Source organism: Phyllobates terribilis, unplaced genomic scaffold, assembly GCF_046119375.1.
Source record: "Phyllobates terribilis strain yellow unplaced genomic scaffold, ASM4611937v1 Scaffold_4__5_contigs__length_816908805, whole genome shotgun sequence".
Lineage (NCBI taxonomy): Eukaryota > Metazoa > Chordata > Amphibia > Anura > Dendrobatidae > Phyllobates > Phyllobates terribilis.
In genome coordinates this window covers 762,222,700-762,239,254 of record NW_027362764.1, presented here as the reverse complement: position 1 = coordinate 762,239,254, position 16,555 = coordinate 762,222,700, and the positions used below count along the sequence as shown (strand labels likewise).

The 16,555-nt window shown below is 41.8% G+C and overlaps 1 protein-coding gene across 5 annotated transcripts in view; it reads left to right on the top strand.

Moving 5' to 3' along the window:
• The window catches only part of ST3GAL1 (ST3 beta-galactoside alpha-2,3-sialyltransferase 1), a 176,913-nt gene that overhangs the window by 98,885 nt on the left and 61,473 nt on the right, over positions 1-16,555 (top strand). For all 5 annotated transcript variants that reach the window (XM_073679912.1, XM_073679913.1, XM_073679915.1 and 2 more), the window contains one exon: positions 14,074-14,158. The gene's annotated coding sequence lies outside the window, so the exon portion shown is untranslated. The remainder of the gene's footprint in view (positions 1-14,073; positions 14,159-16,555) is intronic.

Here is a 16,555-nt window from a genome sequence, read left to right as displayed (position 1 = left end):
GCAGCTCTGGAGTATAATACAGGATGTAACTCACGATCAGTAATGTAATGTATGTACACAGTGACTGTACCAGCAGAATTGTGAGTGCAGCTCTGGAGTATAATACAGGATGTAACTCAGGATCAGTAATGTAATGTATGTACACAGTGACTGCACTAGCAGAATAGTGAGTGCAGCTCTGGAGTATAATACAGGATGTAACTCAGGATCAGTAATGTAATGTATGTACACAGTGACTGCACCAGCAGAATAGTGAGTGCAGCTCTGGAGTATAATACAGAATGTAACTCAGGATCAGTAATGTAATGTATGTACACAGTGACTGCACCAGCAGAATAGTGAGTGCAGCTCTGGAGTATAATACAGGATGTAACTCAGGATCACTACAGGATCAGTAATGTACTGTATGTACACAGTGACTGCACCAGCAGAATAGGAGTGCAGCTCTGGAGTATAATACAGGATGTAACTCAGGATCAGTACAGGATCAGTAATGTAATGTATGTACACAGTGACTGCACCAGCAGAATAGTGAGTGCAGCTCTGGAGTATAATACAGGATATAACTCAGGATCAGTAATGTAATGTATGTACACAGTGACTGCACCAGCAGAATAGTGAGTGCAGCTCTGGAGTATAATACAGGATGTAACTCAGGATCACTACAGGATCAGTAATGTACTGTATGTACACAGTGACTGCACCAGCAGAATAGGAGTGCAGCTCTGGAGTATAATACAGGATGTAACTCAGGATCAGTACAGGATCAGTAATGTAATGTATGTACACAGTGACTGCACCAGCAGAATAGTGAGTGCAGCTCTGGAGTATAATACAGGATATAACTCAGGATCAGTAATGTAATGTATGTACACAGTGACTGCACCAGCAGAATAGTGAGTGCAGCTCTGGAGTATAATACAGGATGTAACTCAGGATCAGTACAGGATCAGTAATGTAATGTATGTACACAGTGACTGCACCAGCAGAATAGTGAGAGCAGCTCTGGAGTATAATACAGGATGTAACTCAGGATCAGTAATGTAATGTATGTACACAGTGACTGCACCAGCAGAATAGTGAGTGCAGCTCTGGAGTATAATACAGGATGTAACTCAGGATCAGTACAGGATCAGTAATGTAATGTATGTACACAGTGACTGCACCAGCAGAATAGTGAGTGCAGCTCTAGAGTATAATACAGGATGTAACTCAGGATCAGTAATGTAATGTATGTACACAGTGACTCCACCAGCAGAATAGTGAGTGAAGCTCTGGAGTATAATACAGGATGTAACTCATGATCAGTAATGTAATGTATGTACACAGTGACTGCACAAGCAGAATAGTGAGTGCAGCTCTGGGGTATAATACAGGATGTAACTCAGGATCAGTACAGGATCAGTAATGTAATGTATGTACACAGTGACTGCACCAGCAGAATAGTGAGTGCAGCTCTGGAGTATAATACAGGATGTAACTCAGAATCAGTAATGTAATGTATGTACACAGTGACTGCACCAGCAGAATAGTGAGAGCAGCTCTGGAGTATAGTACAGGATGTAACTCAGGATCAGTAATGTAATGTATGTACACAGTGACTGCACCAGCAGAATAGTGAGTGCAGCTCTGGAGTATAATACAGGATGTAACTCAGGATCACTACAGGATCAGTAATGTACTGTATGTACACAGTGACTGCACCAGCAGAATAGGAGTGCAGCTCTGGAGTATAATACAGGATGTAACTCAGGATCAGTACAGGATCAGTAATGTAATGTATGTACACAGTGACTGCACCAGCAGAATAGTGAGTGCAGCTCTGGAGTATAATACAGGATATAACTCAGGATCAGTAATGTAATGTATGTACACAGTGACTGCACCAGCAGAATAGTGAGTGCAGCTCTGGAGTATAATACAGGATGTAACTCAGGATCAGTACAGGATCAGTAATGTAATGTATGTACACAGTGACTGCACCAGCAGAATAGTGAGAGCAGCTCTGGAGTATAATACAGGATGTAACTCAGGATCAGTAATGTAATGTATGTACACAGTGACTGCACCAGCAGAATAGTGAGTGCAGCTCTGGAGTATAATACAGGATGTAACTCAGGATCAGTACAGGATCAGTAATGTAATGTATGTACACAGTGACTGCACCAGCAGAATAGTGAGTGCAGCTCTAGAGTATAATACAGGATGTAACTCAGGATCAGTAATGTAATGTATGTACACAGTGACTCCACCAGCAGAATAGTGAGTGCAGCTCTGGAGTATAATACAGGATGTAACTCATGATCAGTAATGTAATGTATGTACACAGTGACTGCACAAGCAGAATAGTGAGTGCAGCTCTGGGGTATAATACAGGATGTAACTCAGGATCAGTACAGGATCAGTAATGTAATGTATGTACACAGTGACTGCACCAGCAGAATAGTGAGTGCAGCTCTGGAGTATAATACAGGATGTAACTCAGGATCAGTACAGGATCAGTAATGTAATGTATGTTTACAGTGACTGCACCAGCAGAATAGTGAGTGCAGCTCTGGGGTATAATACAGGATGTAACTCAGGATCAGTACAGGATCAGTAATGTAATGTATGTACACAGTGACTGCACCAGCAGAATAGTGAGAGCAGCTCTGGAGTATAATACAGGATGTAACTCAGAATCAGTAATGTAATGTATGTACACAGTGACTGCACCAGCAGAATAGTGAGTGCAGCTCTGGAGTATAATACAGGATGTAACTCAGGATCAGTACAGGATCAGTAATGTAATGTATGTACACAGTGACTGCACCAGCAGAATAGTGAGAGCAGCTCTGGAGTATAATACAGGATGTAACTCAGGATCAGTAATGTAATGTATGTACACAGTGACTGCACCAGCAGAATAGTGAGTGCAGCTCTGGAGTATAATACAGGATGTAACTCAGGATCACTACAGGATCAGTAATGTACTGTATGTACACAGTGACTGCACCAGCAGAATAGGAGTGCAGCTCTGGAGTATAATACAGGATGTAACTCAGGATCAGTAATGTAATGTATGTACACAGTGACTGCACCAGCAGAATAGTGAGTGCAGCTCTGGAGTATAATACAGGATATAACTCAAGATCAGTAATGTAATGTATGTACACAGTGACTGCACCAGCAGAATAGTGAGTGCAGCTCTGGAGTATAATACAGGATGTAACTCAGGATCAGTACAGGATCAGTAATGTAATGTATGTACACAGTGACTGCACCAGCAGAATAGTGAGAGCAGCTCTGGAGTATAATACAGGATGTAACTCAGGATCAGTAATGTAATGTATGTACACAGTGACTGCACCAGCAGAATAGTGAGTGCAGCTCTGGAGTATAATACAGGATGTAACTCAGGATCAGTACAGGATCAGTAATGTAATGTATGTACACAGTGACTGCACCAGCAGAATAGTGAGTGCAGCTCTGGAGGATAATACAGGATGTAACTCAGGATCAGTAATGTAATGTATGTACACAGTGACTCCACCAGCAGAATAGTGAGTGCAGCTCTGGAGTATAATACAGGATGTAACTCATGATCAGTAATGTAATGTATGTACACAGTGACTCCACCAGCAGAATAGTGAGTGCAGCTCTGGAGTATAATACAGGATGTAACTCATGATCAGTAATGTAATGTATGTACACAGTGACTGCACAAGCAGAATAGTGAGTGCAGCTCTGGAGTATAATACAGGAGGTAACTCAGGATCAGTAATGTAATGTATGTACACAGTGACTGCACCAGCAGAATAGTGAGAGCAGCTCTGGAGTATAATACAGGATGTAACTCACGATCAGTAATGTAATGTATGTACACAGTGACTGTACAAGCAGAATTGTGAGTGCAGCTCTGGAGTATAATACAGGATGTAACTCAGGATCAGTAATGTAATGTATGTACACAGTGACTGCACTAGCAGAATAGTGAGTGCAGCTCTGGAGTATAATACAGGATGTAACTCAGGATCAGTAATGTAATGTATGTACACAGTGACTGCACCAGCAGAATAGTGAGTGCAGCTCTGGAGTATAATACAGGATGTAACTCAGGAACAGTAATGTAATGTATGTACACAGTGACTGCACCAGCAGAATAGTGAGTGCAGCTCTGGAGTATAATACAGGATGTAACTCAGGATCACTACAGGATCAGTAATGTACTGTATGTACACAGTGACTGCACCAGCAGAATAGTGAGTGCAGCTCTGGAGTATAATACAGGATATAACTCAGGATCAGTAATGTAATGTATGTACACAGTGACTGCACCAGCAGAATAGTGAGTGCAGCTCTGGAGTATAATACAGGATGTAACTCAGGATCAGTACAGGATCAGTAATGTAATGTATGTACACAGTGACTGCACCAGCAGAATAGTGAGAGCAGCTCTGGAGTATAATACAGGTTGTAACTCAGGATCAGTAATGTAATGTATGTACACAGTGACTGCACCAGCAGAATAGTGAGTGCAGCTCTGGAGTATAATACAGGATGTAACTCAGGATCAGTACAGGATCAGTAATGTAATGTATGTACACAGTGACTCCACCAGCAGAATAGTGAGTGCAGCTCTGGAGTATAATACAGGATGTAACTCATGATCAGTAATGTAATGTATGTACACAGTGACTCCACCAGCAGAATAGTGAGTGCAGCTCTGGAGTATAATACAGGATGTAACTCATGATCAGTAATGTAATGTATGTACAAAGTGACTGCACAAGCAGAATAGTGAGTGCAGCTCTGGAGTATAATACAGGAGGTAACTCAGGATCAGTAATGTAATGTATGTACACAGTGACTGCACCAGCAGAATAGTGAGAGCAGCTCTGGAGTATAATACAGGATGTAACTCACGATCAGTAATGTAATGTATGTACACAGTGACTGTACCAGCAGAATTGTGAGTGCAGCTCTGGAGTATAATACAGGATGTAACTCAGGATCAGTAATGTAATGTATGTACACAGTGACTGCACTAGCAGAATAGTGAGTGCAGCTCTGGAGTATAATACAGGATGTAACTCAGGATCAGTAATGTAATGTATGTACACAGTGACTGCACCAGCAGAATAGTGAGTGCAGCTCTGGAGTATAATACAGGATGTAACTCAGGATCAGTAATGTAATGTATGTACACAGTGACTGCACCAGCAGAATAGTGAGTGCAGCTCTGGAGTATAATACAGGATGTAACTCAGGATCACTACAGGATCAGTAATGTAATGTATGTACACAGTGACTGCACCAGCAGAATAGGAGTGCAGCTCTGGAGTATAATACAGGATGTAACTCAGGATCAGTACAGGATCAGTAATGTAATGTATGTACACAGTGACTGCACCAGCAGAATAGTGAGTGCAGCTCTGGAGTATAATACAGGATATAACTCAGGATCAGTAATGTAATGTATGTACACAGTGACTGCACCAGCAGAATAGTGAGTGCAGCTCTGGAGTATAATACAGGATGTAACTCAGGATCACTACAGGATCAGTAATGTACTGTATGTACACAGTGACTGCACCAGCAGAATAGGAGTGCAGCTCTGGAGTATAATACAGGATGTAACTCAGGATCAGTACAGGATCAGTAATGTAATGTATGTACACAGTGACTGCACCAGCAGAATAGTGAGTGCAGCTCTGGAGTATAATACAGGATATAACTCAGGATCAGTAATGTAATGTATGTACACAGTGACTGCACCAGCAGAATAGTGAGTGCAGCTCTGGAGTATAATACAGGATGTAACTCAGGATCAGTACAGGATCAGTAATGTAATGTATGTACACAGTGACTGCACCAGCAGAATAGTGAGTGCAGCTCTGGAGTATAATACAGGATATAACTCAGGATCAGTAATGTAATGTATGTACACAGTGACTGCACCAGCAGAATAGTGAGTGCAGCTCTGGAGTATAATACAGGATGTAACTCAGGATCAGTACAGGATCAGTAATGTAATCTATGTACACAGTGACTGCACCAGCAGAATAGTGAGAGCAGCTCTGGAGTATAATACAGGATGTAACTCAGGATCAGTAATGTAATGTATGTACACAGTGACTGCACCAGCAGAATAGTGAGTGCAGCTCTGGAGTATAATACAAGATGTAACTCAGGATCAGTACAGGATCAGTAATGTAATGTATGTACACAGTGACTGCACCAGCAGAATAGTGAGTGCAGCTCTAGAGTATAATACAGGATGTAACTCAGGATCAGTAATGTAATGTATGTACACAGTGACTCCACCAGCAGAATAGTGAGTGCAGCTCTGGAGTATAATACAGGATGTAACTCATGATCAGTAATGTAATGTATGTACACAGTGACTGCACAAGCAGAATAGTGAGTGCAGCTCTGGGGTATAATACAGGATGTAACTCAGGATCAGTACAGGATCAGTAATGTAATGTATGTACACAGTGACTGCACCAGCAGAATAGTGAGTGCAGCTCTGGAGTATAATACAGGATGTAACTCAGGATCAGTACAGGATCAGTAATGTAATGTATGTTTACAGTGACTGCACCAGCAGAATAGTGAGTGCAGCTCTGGGGTATAATACAGGATGTAACTCAGGATCAGTACAGGATCAGTAATGTAATGTATGTACACAGTTACTGCACCAGCAGAATAGTGAGAGCAGCTCTGGAGTATAATACAGGATGTAACTCAGAATCAGTAATGTAATGTATGTACACAGTGACTGCACCAGCAGAATAGTGAGTGCAGCTCTGGAGTATAATACAGGATGTAACTCAGGATCAGTACAGGATCAGTAATGTAATGTATGTACACAGTGACTGCACCAGCAGAATAGTGAGAGCAGCTCTGGAGTATAATACAGGATGTAACTCAGAATCAGTAATGTAATGTATGTACACAGTGACTGCACCAGCAGAATAGTGAGTGCAGCTCTGGAGTATAATACAGGATGTAACTCAGGATCAGTACAGGATCAGTAATGTAATGTATGTACACAGTGACTGCACCAGCAGAATAGTGAGAGCAGCTCTGGAGTATAGTACAGGATGTAACTCAGGATCAGTAATGTAATGTATGTACACAGTGACTGCACCAGCAGAATAGTGAGAGCAGCTCTGGAGTATAATACAGGATGTAACTCAGGATCAGTAATGTAATGTATGTACACAGTGACTGCACCAGCAGAATAGTGAGTGCAGCTCTGGAGTATAATACAGGATGTAACTCAGGATCACTACAGGATCAGTAATGTACTGTATGTACACAGTGACTGCACCAGCAGAATAGGAGTGCAGCTCTGGAGTATAATACAGGATGTAACTCAGGATCAGTAATGTAATGTATGTACACAGTGACTGCACCAGCAGAATAGTGAGTGCAGCTCTGGAGTATAATACAGGATATAACTCAAGATCAGTAATGTAATGTATGTACACAGTGACTGCACCAGCAGAATAGTGAGTGCAGCTCTGGAGTATAATACAGGATGTAACTCAGGATCAGTACAGGATCAGTAATGTAATGTATGTACACAGTGACTGCACCAGCAGAATAGTGAGAGCAGCTCTGGAGTATAATACAGGATGTAACTCAGGATCAGTAATGTAATGTATGTACACAGTGACTGCACCAGCAGAATAGTGAGTGCAGCTCTGGAGTATAATACAGGATGTAACTCAGGATCAGTACAGGATCAGTAATGTAATGTATGTACACAGTGACTGCACCAGCAGAATAGTGAGTGCAGCTCTGGAGGATAATACAGGAAGTAACTCAGGATCAGTAATGTAATGTATGTACACAGTGACTCCACCAGCAGAATAGTGAGTGCAGCTCTGGAGTATAATACAGGATGTAACTCATGATCAGTAATGTAATGTATGTACACAGTGACTCCACCAGCAGAATAGTGAGTGCAGCTCTGGAGTATAATACAGGATGTAACTCATGATCAGTAATGTAATGTATGTACACAGTGACTGCACAAGCAGAATAGTGAGTGCAGCTCTGGAGTATAATACAGGAGGTAACTCAGGATCAGTAATGTAATGTATGTACACAGTGACTGCACCAGCAGAATAGTGAGAGCAGCTCTGGAGTATAATACAGGATGTAACTCACGATCAGTAATGTAATGTATGTACACAGTGACTGTACCAGCAGAATTGTGAGTGCAGCTCTGGAGTATAATACAGGATGTAACTCAGGATCAGTAATGTAATGTATGTACACAGTGACTGCACTAGCAGAATAGTGAGTGCAGCTCTGGAGTATAATACAGGATGTAACTCAGGATCAGTAATGTAATGTATGTACACAGTGACTGCACCAGCAGAATAGTGAGTGCAGCTCTGGAGTATAATACAGGATGTAACTCAGGATCAGTAATGTAATGTATGTACACAGTGACTGCACCAGCAGAATAGTGAGTGCAGCTCTGGAGTATAATACAGGATGTAACTCAGGATCACTACAGGATCAGTAATGTACTGTATGTACACAGTGACTGCACCAGCAGAATAGTGAGTGCAGCTCTGGAGTATAATACAGGATATAACTCAGGATCAGTAATGTAATGTATGTACACAGTGACTGCACCAGCAGAATAGTGAGTGCAGCTCTGGAGTATAATACAGGATGTAACTCGGGATCAGTACAGGATCAGTAATGTAATGTATGTACACAGTGACTGCACCAGCAGAATAGTGAGAGCAGCTCTGGAGTATAATACAGGTTGTAACTCAGGATCAGTAATGTAATGTATGTACACAGTGACTGCACCAGCAGAATAGTGAGTGCAGCTCTGGAGTATAATACAGGATGTAACTCAGGATCAGTACAGGATCAGTAATGTAATGTATGTACACAGTGACTGCACCAGCAGAATAGTGAGTGCAGCTCTAGAGTATAATACAGAATGTAACTCAGGATCAGTAATGTAATGTATGTACACAGTGACTCCACCAGCAGAATAGTGAGGTCAGCTCTGGAGTATAATACAGGATGTAACTCATGATCAGTAATGTAATGTATGTACACAGTGACTGCACAAGCAGAATAGTGAGTGCAGCTCTGGAGTATAATACAGGATGTAACACAGGATCAGTATTGTAATGTATGTACACAGTGACTGCACCAGCAGAATAGTGAGTGCAGCTCTGGAGTATAATACAGAATGTAACTCAGGATCAGTACAGGATCAGTAATGTAATGTATGTACACAGTGACTGCACCAGCAGAATAGTGAGTGCAGCTCTAGAGTATAATACAGGATGTAACTCAGGATCAGTAATGTAATGTATGTACACAGTGACTCCACCAGCAGAATAGTGAGAGCAGCTCTGGAGTATAATACAGGATGTAACTCAGGATCAGTAATGTAATGTATGTACACAGTGACTGCACCAGCAGAATAGTGAGTGCAGCTCTGGAGTATAATACAGGATGTAACTCAGGATCAGTACAGGATCAGTAATGTACTGTATGTACACAGTGACTGCACCAGCAGAATAGTGAGTGCAGCTCTAGAGTATAATACAGGATGTAACTCAGGATCAGTAATGTAATGTATGTACACAGTGACTCCACCAGCAGAATAGTGAGTGCAGCTCTGGAGTATAATACAGGATGTAACTCATGATCAGTAATGTAATGTATGTACACAGTGACTGCACAAGCAGAATAGTGAGTGCAGCTCTGGAGTATAATACAGGAGGTAACTCAGGATCAGTAATGTAATGTATGTACACAGTGACTGCACCAGCAGAATAGTGAGTGCAGCTCTGGAGTATAATACAGAATGTAACTCAGGATCAGTAATGTAATGTATGTACACAGTGACTGTACCAGCAGAATTGTGAGTGCAGCTCTGGAGTATAATACAGGATGTAACTCAGGATCAGTAATGTAATGTATGTACACAGTGACTGCACTAGCAGAATAGTGAGTGCAGCTCTGGAGTATAATACAGGATGTAACTCAGGATCAGTAATGTAATGTATGTACACAGTGACTGCACCAGCAGAATAGTGAGTGCAGCTCTGGAGTATAATACAGGATGTAACTCAGGATCAGTAATGTAATGTATGTACACAGTGACTGCACCAGCAGAATAGTGAGCGTTGCTCTGGAGTATAATACAGGATGTAACTCAGGATCAGTACAGGATCAGTAATGTAATGTATGTACACAGTGACTGCACCAGCAGAATAGTGAGTGCAGCTCTGGGGTATAATACAGGATGTAACTCAGGATCAGCAATGTAATGTATGTACACAGTGACTGCACCAGCAGAATAGTGAGTGCAGCTCTGGAGTATAATACAGGATGTAACTCAGGATCAGTACAGGATCAGTAATGTAATGTATGTACACAGTGACTGCACCAGCAGAATAGTGAGTGCAGCTCTGGAGTATAATACAGGATGTAACTCAGGATCACTACAGGATCAGTAATGTACTGTATGTACACAGTGACTGCACCAGCAGAATAGGAGTGCAGCTCTGGAGTATAATACAGGATGTAACTCAGGATCAGTACAGGATCAGTAATGTAATGTATGTACACAGTGACTGCACCAGCAGAATAGTGAGAGCAGCTCTGGAGTATAATACAGGATGTAACTCACGATCAGTAATGTAATGTATGTACACAGTGACTGTACCAGCAGAATTGTGAGTGCAGCTCTGGAGTATAATACAGGATGTAACTCAGGATCAGTAATGTAATGTATGTACACAGTGACTGCACTAGCAGAATAGTGAGTGCAGCTCTGGAGTATAATACAGGATGTAACTCAGGATCAGTAATGTAATGTATGTACACAGTGACTGCACCAGCAGAATAGTGAGTGCAGCTCTGGAGTATAATACAGGATATAACTCAGGATCAGTAATGTAATGTATGTACACAGTGACTGCACCAGCAGAATAGTGAGTGCAGCTCTGGAGTATAATACAGGATGTAACTCAGGATCAGTACAGGATCAGTAATGTAATGTATGTACACAGTGACTGCACCAGCAGAATAGTGAGAGCAGCTCTGGAGTATAATACAGGATGTAACTCAGGATCAGTAATGTAATGTATGTACACAGTGACTGCACCAGCAGAATAGTGAGTGCAGCTCTGGAGTATAATACAGGATGTAACTCAGGATCAGTACAGGATCAGTAATGTAATGTATGTACACAGTGACTGCACCAGCAGAATAGTGAGTGCAGCTCTAGAGTATAATACAGGATGTAACTCAGGATCAGTAATGTAATGTATGTACACAGTGACTCCACCAGCAGAATAGTGAGTGCAGCTCTGGAGTATAATACAGGATGTAACTCATGATCAGTAATGTAATGTATGTACACAGTGACTGCACAAGCAGAATAGTGAGTGCAGCTCTGGGGTATAATACAGGATGTAACTCAGGATCAGTACAGGATCAGTAATGTAATGTATGTACACAGTGACTGCACCAGCAGAATAGTGAGTGCAGCTCTGGAGTATAATACAGGATGTAACTCAGGATCAGTACAGGATCAGTAATGTAATGTATGTTTACAGTGACTGCACCAGCAGAATAGTGAGTGCAGCTCTGGGGTATAATACAGGATGTAACTCAGGATCAGTACAGGATCAGTAATGTAATGTATGTACACAGTGACTGCACCAGCAGAATAGTGAGTGCAGCTCTGGAGTATAATACAGGATGTAACTCAGGATCAGTACAGGATCAGTAATGTAATGTATGTACACAGTGACTGCACCAGCAGAATAGTGAGAGCAGCTCTGGAGTATAGTACAGGATGTAACTCAGGATCAGTAATGTAATGTATGTACACAGTGACTGCACCAGCAGAATAGTGAGTGCAGCTCTGGAGTATAATACAGGATGTAACTCAGGATCACTACAGGATCAGTAATGTACTGTATGTACACAGTGACTGCACCAGCAGAATAGGAGTGCAGCTCTGGAGTATAATACAGGATGTAACTCAGGATCAGTAATGTAATGTATGTACACAGTGACTGCACCAGCAGAATAGTGAGTGCAGCTCTGGAGTATAATACAGGATATAACTCAAGATCAGTAATGTAATGTATGTACACAGTGACTGCACCAGCAGAATAGTGAGTGCAGCTCTGGAGTATAATACAGGATGTAACTCAGGATCAGTACAGGATCAGTAATGTAATGTATGTACACAGTGACTGCACCAGCAGAATAGTGAGAGCAGCTCTGGAGTATAATACAGGATGTAACTCAGGATCAGTAATGTAATGTATGTACACAGTGACTGCACCAGCAGAATAGTGAGTGCAGCTCTGGAGTATAATACAGGATGTAACTCAGGATCAGTACAGGATCAGTAATGTAATGTATGTACACAGTGACTGCACCAGCAGAATAGTGAGTGCAGCTCTGGAGGATAATACAGGATGTAACTCAGGATCAGTAATGTAATGTATGTACACAGTGACTCCACCAGCAGAATAGTGAGTGCAGCTCTGGAGTATAATACAGGATGTAACTCATGATCAGTAATGTAATGTATGTACACAGTGACTCCACCAGCAGAATAGTGAGTGCAGCTCTGGAGTATAATACAGGATGTAACTCATGATCAGTAATGTAATGTATGTACACAGTGACTGCACAAGCAGAATAGTGAGTGCAGCTCTGGAGTATAATACAGGAGGTAACTCAGGATCAGTAATGTAATGTATGTACACAGTGACTGCACCAGCAGAATAGTGAGAGCAGCTCTGGAGTATAATACAGGATGTAACTCACGATCAGTAATGTAATGTATGTACACAGTGACTGTACCAGCAGAATTGTGAGTGCAGCTCTGGAGTATAATACAGGATGTAACTCAGGATCAGTAATGTAATGTATGTACACAGTGACTGCACTAGCAGAATAGTGAGTGCAGCTCTGGAGTATAATACAGGATGTAACTCAGGATCAGTAATGTAATGTATGTACACAGTGACTGCACCAGCAGAATAGTGAGTGCAGCTCTGGAGTATAATACAGGATGTAACTCAGGATCAGTAATGTAATGTATGTACACAGTGACTGCACCAGCAGAATAGTGAGTGCAGCTCTGGAGTATAATACAGGATGTAACTCAGGATCACTACAGGATAAGTAATGTACTGTATGTACACAGTGACTGCACCAGCAGAATAGTGAGTGCAGCTCTGGAGTATAATACAGGATATAACTCAGGATCAGTAATGTAATGTATGTACACAGTGACTGCACCAGCAGAATAGTGAGTGCAGCTCTGGAGTATAATACAGGATGTAACTCAGGATCAGTACAGGATCAGTAATGTAATGTATGTACACAGTGACTGCACCAGCAGAATAGTGAGAGCAGCTCTGGAGTATAATACAGGTTGTAACTCAGGATCAGTAATGTAATGTATGTACACAGTGACTGCACCAGCAGAATAGTGAGCGTTGCTCTGGAGTATAATACAGGATGTAACTCAGGATCAGTACAGGATCAGTAATGTAATGTATGTACACAGTGACTGCACCAGCAGAATAGTGAGTGCAGCTCTGGGGTATAATACAGGATGTAACTCAGGATCAGCAATGTAATGTATGTACACAGTGACTGCACCAGCAGAATAGTGAGTGCAGCTCTGGAGTATAATACAGGATGTAACTCAGGATCAGTACAGGATCAGTAATGTAATGTATGTACACAGTGACTGCACCAGCAGAATAGTGAGTGCAGCTCTGGAGTATAATACAGGATGTAACTCAGGATCAGTAATGTAATGTATGTACACAGTGACTGCACCAGCAGAATAGTGAGTGCAGCTCTGGAGTATAATACAGGATGTAACTCAGGATCAGTAATGTAATGTATGTACATAGTGTCTTATTTTCTATAGATTAATACTGGATGTAAATGGTGTTTGTACACAGGGTTTATAGAGCTATTATGTGATTACTGCTCTGTACAGTGATATCTGTGATTCTGAATCTTTACCAACGTTCTCATTTTTTATTTCAGATGTGACGTTCCTCCTTGAATATGTGCCCTCATCAGTCGGACTCCTTTTGGAAGTGACCTTGGAGGTTTCTGTGGATCAGTGCAGGTTTGTACCGTGTTTGTGGTTGAGGACAGGAATATTTCGGACCCATTGGTCATTGTGGAAGGTATATACTCAGTAGGTATATACTCAGGTTATATAGGGGCATGATGGCGTTTGTGGCGATATTATCTGCGTTGTATCCGGTTCTTTCCAGTTCTTTTTGTGCTCGCTCAGAACGAGTCTTTGCCTCTTTACTTCTTGGCACATTTCTCTCCTTTGCTGGAGGGGCCCAAGACCCCTGGGGAAGCATTGATGAAATCCAGACTTCAGCTGTTTTTTGTGCACGTGGCTGAATTCCAAAAATAAAAAAAAGTTCTTATGAAAACCTAACCCCCCTCCCACCTCCTTCCTTCGTCTTACATTGTTTTTTTTATTCTTTCCTCTTTCCTTACTTTGTAAGACACTCGGTAGTGCCCATTACTTTATTAAGGGTCCGGAATTCCAAAGTGATCAAATTTTTGCGATTGTTGCAAATCGTCTCGGTTCTTTTGTGCCACAAAAAGAAAAATTCTGGTGTCGATTTTCTCAAAATACAATTTTTAGCTATGGCCAAAGCTTCCTTGCAAAAAACGCCGGGCTCCTATAGTGAAGCCATACAGTATAGACCTGAAGAGACTCCTTGTGCTGCCATGTTGTGCCCATCGGGTGCCACAATGATGCCACTGACTCATAGTATCACTGAAGAACAAGACCCAATACAGCAGGCTGTCATCACTCAACGTATATGGCACTAGTCGTGCTCAGTTATCTTTGAGCACCTTCAGTTTCATAGATTTTTTTTATGGTGCTGCAGGTTGCCTGTGCATCCTGCAGCACCATAAAAAACAGGCACAGGCAACCTGCTGCTCTATTCAGCTACTTTTGGCTTGTTGACATTTTAGGACAGAAGTTCTCTTTTCTAGTGACTGATGGGGGTTATAGAGGTGAGATCCACACTGATCCATCAGTTACCACCTATCCAATGAATCGATAATGTCTTCTTTAGGTTGGAATATTACATGTTCATGTCCCTGTGTAGTCGCCCTTAGTTCTTTGGCTGCGGTGTGATTGGATATAAAGATATGGCTCGGAGACCCTCAAGGAAGACCCCTTCTCACTTCTTTGTTGCTAACATTTTTAGAATATGTTTGTGTTCTGCAAACTCTGGATGATCCGATGAAGGTTTAAAGGAATATAAATCTAATCTGGCCGTGTAGACGCTGAACATGTATCTCCAGGGTCGGAGCCTCATTACATTAAGGGTTTATATCTACAGTTTCGAGAGCTTGGTGCTTCCAAGGAACAGTAATATCGGTTTACGGGGATGTCGACATATGCCTGACTGAGCGTATAGCATAATACATCGCTATAAAATATTGAAGGTGTAATGTTATACGGTATGTCAGGTGCTACGGAGCCGTGAGTACAGTTACATGTTCAACACCACGGATTAAGATGTTCAGCTGCGAGGAAACTAATTGACTCAAAGAAATATAGTAATACTTGATGGACAGTTCTAATATTATGAAATGAAATATATAAGAGCAAGATCCGCTCCAAAAAGATATAAAAATATCACCAATATACAGTGGCTTGCAAAAGTATTCACCCTCTTGGCATTTTCCGTGTTTTGCTACCTCACAACCTGGAATTTCACAGTTTTTTTTGAAGGTTTGCATCAGTTCATGCAAAGAACATGCCGACAACTGTGAAGCTAACAACAAGTAGGACAAAATAACTGGAAACTTCAGTGTGCATAACTATTCACCCCCCTAACGTCAGTACTTTGTAGAGCCTCCTTTTGCGGCAATTAGATCTGCAAGTCTCTTTGGATAAGTCACTATGAGCTTTCCACATCTTACCACTGGGATTTTTGCCCATTCCTCAAGGCAAAACTGCTCCAGCTCCTTTAAGTTAGATGGTTTCCCCTGGTGAACACCAATCTTCAAGTGTGAACACAGATTCTCTATTGGATTAAGGTCTGGGCTTTGACGAAGCCACTTCAAAACATTTACACATTTTCCCTTAAACCACTCGAGTGTTAATTTAGCAGTATGCTTTGGATCATTGTCTTGTTGGAAGGTGAACCTTCGTCCCAGTCTCAAATCTCTAACAGACTGAAACAGGTTTTGTTCAAGAATATCCCTGTATTTCGCAACATCCATCTTCCCCTAGACTCGGACCATTTTCCCTGTCCCTTCTGCCGAAAAACATCCCCTCAGCATGATGCTGTCACCACCATGTTTCACTGTGGGGATGGTGTTCTTGGGGTGAATTGCTGTGTTGGTTTGGTGCCAGACAGAGCCTTTTCCTTGGTGGACAAAAAGTTCAATTTTGGTCTCATCTGACCACAGCTCCTTCCTCCAAACATTTGAGGTGTCTCCCACATGTCTTTTGGCAAACTCAAAACGAGACTTACAA